This window comes from Corvus brachyrhynchos, unplaced genomic scaffold, assembly GCF_000691975.1.
Source record: "Corvus brachyrhynchos isolate BGI_N302 unplaced genomic scaffold, ASM69197v1 scaffold395, whole genome shotgun sequence".
NCBI lineage: Eukaryota > Metazoa > Chordata > Aves > Passeriformes > Corvidae > Corvus > Corvus brachyrhynchos.
The window spans coordinates 1,269,279-1,274,339 of record NW_008238340.1 but is presented as its reverse complement, the minus strand read 5'-3'; the positions used below and the strand labels follow the sequence as shown (position 1 = coordinate 1,274,339).

General features: G+C 38.0%; 1 protein-coding gene across 1 annotated transcript in view; it reads left to right on the top strand.

Moving 5' to 3' along the window:
• Positions 1-4,847, top strand: part of PER3 (period circadian clock 3) — a 23,599-nt gene extending 18,752 nt beyond the window's left edge. Inside the window, exon 21 of the mRNA XM_017735067.1 lies at positions 4,818-4,847. The gene's annotated coding sequence lies outside the window, so the exon portion shown is untranslated. The remainder of the gene's footprint in view (positions 1-4,817) is intronic.
• The last annotated feature ends 214 nt before the right edge of the window (positions 4,848-5,061 follow it).

The following is a 5,061-nucleotide window of genomic DNA, read 5'->3' as shown; positions in this document are numbered from 1 at the left end:
GCAGTGACTCTACATGGCCATCTCTTACCAACATGAGCAGTCACACATGAAACTCAATCTTCTTCCATTGCCCCTCCACTCCTGGCATGACTCTGAAGACAATCTTTCAGTGGGAGACTGTTTCACTTTCTGACCTCACAGACTTGACACAGAATGGGTTATGTTTGTAACCTTTAACTGCTCAATGATGAGCAAAATACAAAGATTTTTTTGGTTTGGGTGTTTGTTCTTTTGAAGTTGGCAAGTAAGTCTGAAAAGATGCAGTGTTTAAGAACCTATGGTGATGAACCTACTGATCAGAGCATGTTTACTCTCCAAGTAAGGTGGATGTATTGAAACCAAGCTACAGTAGAGTACTCTGCATTTTGTTCAATATTTAAAGGTCTAAACTAAAGATCCAAATATTGAGAGGCTCTGAAATTGCTGTAGCTGGTTTGAGAATCCAATAGGCTTTTTAAAGAGCAGCTGAAACTGGCCAGGTTATTCTGCATCAAATGCCTTTTGCCAGCTTGTGCCCATTGAAAAGAGGTAAACTGAAGTGAAAAGAAGCAAATCTTTTCCCTATGTTTTTTGTGAGATGTGTTTTGGAGTCAAGTTATTTTACAGCTGTTGATTTTAAAGCTGTGTTTATCCAGACATATACAAATGAAGTGAGGATAACTGGTTTGTGACTACATCAGAGATGAAATTACACACAGCAGTTTAAAAAACCCAGCCAACCTGAAAGTATCAATCCACAGGCTCTGCTTTTTAAAAACAGACCCATGGAAAATTTCCTCTATCAAGGCAAGTAGATATCAATTAAAGTAGTTGCACGCAATCTTTTATTTTACGTTGGTAGTGCTTGGGAAGGTCGGTTTGTATCATAATGTTTTCTTTGTTGAGTGGTTAGAGTTGAATCCAGACATAACAAATAGGAAATTATTTAAGCAGTTTCTCTGATTTGTTTTTGTTGTGGTGATGCCAAAACCAAAAAGAATTTATTTCATTTCTTCTGCTTTCAAAACTCACATGTTGTGGAGCCAAATTTGAACATCAAACCCCATATTCATTATTCCTTAGCACTGTTGACTTCCTGCACAAGATTTAACCTCTTTCATTGTAATGGAGTCTCTGGATGTTGAAATCCATGGATGAAAAAGGAGTTTGTGGTTCAGAACATGGTAACCATTTTCAGTATGTAAAAGGACTTGTTCTCATGAATGTCTCAACGTGCTCTTCAAACAGGACGTGCTTGGCTAAAACCTGGCAAATTTTGTCTGATTTCCCATCTGTTTATCAAAAGCTGGATGTAATCAGGTTTTCCTTGTGGGGTTATTAATCACCTTAGCTTTCTCAACAAAGAGTTTTAGAATGTAGCATGTTATTTACCCTTTTGTTCTGTGTAATCCTTTTGCTGCTGTGTGAAATATTTTCATTTCTCTAGTTTCAGTTACTAGTAAGCTTCAAGTTGTTGAATTAATACTGTGATCTGCAGGTCATTGAAGGAAAACTATATTTATCTAAAGGTTTCTTTACCTGAAAAATTCAATCCAGTGACAATCTTTCTTGTTAAAGTTTATTTTAAGGAAAGTTATTTTTACAGAATTTTGAGTTTTCAAGGCTAATTTGACTCAGGCAGCATTCTTTTTAGGGGCTTGGGTTTTTTTCAGTGTTTTTGCCTGCTCTGTTTATACCTATTGGTTTCTATTTATTCTTAAGCTGCATTTCTTTGTCTTTCAGTTTTTTCAGCTTGAACTTGTTTTTTTCTTGTGTTGTAAATCAGCAGAGGTCCACACACCCTCAGTACTGCTTGTGTTCAAACTTCAAACACCTCTTAAGAGACTTCAATAGGTGTTTACATGTAGCAGGTTATGTATTCAAGTAGGAAGATGTGGGCAATACCTTATACCTTCCTGTTCTTCTTACAGCATTTTCCAAATACACTATTCTGCTTTATAACCACACTGCCTAGAATATTTGCTCTGAAACATGTAATAAGATACTTTGTGTATAGGTTCTTTCTTGATTGGGGAGCTTCTTAATTAACTTATCTGTCAAATTAGACTTATGCACTAGAAACCATTCTACTTAGCTGTGCTTAAATTAAAATGATGGCTTCAATGCATTTTGAGACTTAGTGAAATAGATTAAATTGAATATTTCAGGTAAGGACAGCTGTCTCCTTCAAAATAGTTTGGAACCCTAAGCCAGAAGGAAAGTTAAGATAGCAGCCAACTCTTTCATGTACGTTATTTTTATTTCCTGCGTTTGAAAATGGTTGTTTATTTCCCAAGTATGAAAATGAGCTGATTTGCAATGTCTTAGCAGGCAGACATGTCATCTCTTTTGTTAAACAGTGAGACGTAGTTCAGGAAAATGGCAGTATGTACCTAACACTTGAATAATGCTTTTCATCCATAGGTCTGTGAACATGTCAAAAAGATGACTGTTATTATCCCAGCTGTATAAAAAGAGGCAGAAACACAAAGGTGCATACCCACAGTTCATTCCAAATTCAGGAGTAAAATTTTGGAATCTTCACTTGCTGTATCCTGCACTGTCTTTGCTACAAGTGACCAAAATTCTTTATGTAGAAACCTGATCATGTTTCCTGTGTTTCTTGTTTGGAGATGTTCTTGTACCCCCCAGTGCTGTGAATTTGTGCCCTAGAATCACTGAGCAACAGAAAGCCCAGACAGTTTTTGAATTGCTGTGAATACCATAGACTCTCTGGCCATATATAATGAAAATTCATGTGCCTAGGAGTTTGAATTCCAAGTTTGTAATCCTGGCTAAATCTTAGGTGCAGGATCCCTTTTCTGGGGCTGTGCAAGTCCTGGGTTATGGAAAAAATTTTGATGTGGGAGAATAATATAAGAGGAATGAAGAGATGAATCAGTGCCCTGTGTGATGGTGAGACAGTTATTTGCCCAAAAATCAAATGGTCTTGGCTGCAAAATCAGCAGATTTTATCCCCTTAGGATAAAAAAAAAAAAACCCCAAACTTTCCCAAGGTACTCTTTACCCTGCTAGAACCACAACTTCATCTTGTCATGAAATGCCTTATCAAGCCTTTGATCTCATTTCCATAAGCTTTCAGGAACTGGCAGTTTTTACTTCAGCTTGTACTAATCTTTCAGTCCTTGTAGTGTGCTCGAGTGATCACAGTGAGATGCAGTTCTGATCAGAAAGGCCAATGGAGTAAGTGTTGCAGCCAGATTTGCACCTGCTGTTTTGTTTCTGTGGCTTTTGTTTTGCCTGGCAAAATGTTGCAGACAGTTTAGAGCTGCTTGGAAGGTTATTTATTTGGTGGTCAGAGGGAAAACATGCTGGAACAGCACTGATGCAGTTACTACCCCCCGTGGGGGTGTCAGCAGTTTGGAAACCCTTGGAGGATTTCGCTGGCAATTTTTTTTTGTTGTTGTTGTATTCATAAATGTAGAATTATGTTTTTAAGAGATGAGTTGTTGTGCAGATATTTTCATGGCATTGCTATGAACAGAAGGGACCCTCATGTATTTTTACAGTGTGGTAAATACTTGCTGAAGTAGTAATGTATTGATAAGTTTATCTTCCAGCTGAATCAAGTTTTGAATCACGATTGAATGAATTTTTACATCAGTTGGTAGGAGTATTTTATTGAACTAATATTCAGCTGTGGTTGAATTTGCAGTTGTGATTTTAACTGTACACTTTAAAGGAGCATCTGATTTTATAAATAAAACTGAAAAATATGCTGCAAAGAACTGTTTCAAATGTGTGTTTACTTTTGTTCTTGGTAATGTGTAGAAAATAGACTTTTAACAGGACACTCAGTATTTTTTTTGATTGTACATGGGTCAGGGTACACTGTCCATGGGGTTGTGGGTACAGTGAAAATGGCCATGTAATGGCCATTTATGCAGTTTTGTTGAGGGGGTTTGTGGTTTTTTGGTTTCTTCAGACACACCTTGCTCATTCCAGGATATGTTCTTTTCTTTTCTAACTCTATCCCACAAGGGCAAGCACTTTTTGTGTGTGAAATATTATATATGGATTTCTAAATGGGTGGGATTTGGCAAACAGGCCTTAAAGCTTCTGTCTGTGCTGACTTTTTTAGAAAATTTTTGTTCTAGAGGAAACAGAATTTTTTCTGAATTTTACATAAAAAATTAATAGGTTTAATTCATAAGCATGTCTCATAGAGCAAGGAAGTTCTTAACTAATTGCAGAGCAACCATTTGTTCATCTTTTTCTGCTTTAAGGGACTTAACAGAGAGAAGTGATCGATAGTGCTTAAAGAAGCCTGCAGGAGAAAGGCAAAATCACTGCAGGGAGTACAAAGTACAGAACAAAAGTAGCATCATACTGAAATCAGAAAAGAAGGAAGTAATCTTAGATGAGTACATAACTGAAAGTGCTTCTGGTAAGGTAAGTGATGCAGTTCCTTGAAATACAGGCATCTTGAAAGTAACATTGGATATATCATTGCTGAAGGTTTATTGATTTTTTTTTTAAGGGTTAGTTGGTCATTTTAAGCATTCTTAAAAATGTGAGTCAAATTATCTATCTATTCCAAAAAATGAGGATAAATGAATAGGCTTGTGAAATGAAAAATGTTCAGGATGGTTTTATGTTTCTATTCAGAGATCTAGGCTCTGCCTGTCCATGTTTCTGCTTTGTCAATAGCACTCATCCTCCTGCCAAGTTCTGGCTCACAGCTGTAGCTGACACATTTGTGTGGATGTCAGAGGTGAGCTGCCTGCTGTACTGCTGTATTGTTGGCAGATGGTGAGAAATAAAAATTGGACCTGTGATGCTTAATCATCCCATTCTCAGAAGTAATGGGCCTGTGTTTTCCATCGTAGGTTTGCTCCACAGCAGCGTGGTCCCTGTCAGGATACCCATCACACGCTGCTGTGTGGCTCTGACCGGGGTCTGCCTGCTGGGCTCCCAGCTGGAGCTGCAGTTTGCCCTCTGGCACCGGTGCACATGGGCTCAGGATGCTGCTGGCTGACTTCCCCAGCTACACTTTCCGATGGAAAAGCAAACCTGCCTGGCTTCCAGACCCTTTCTACAGTCTTGTTAGTTCTCTGTGAC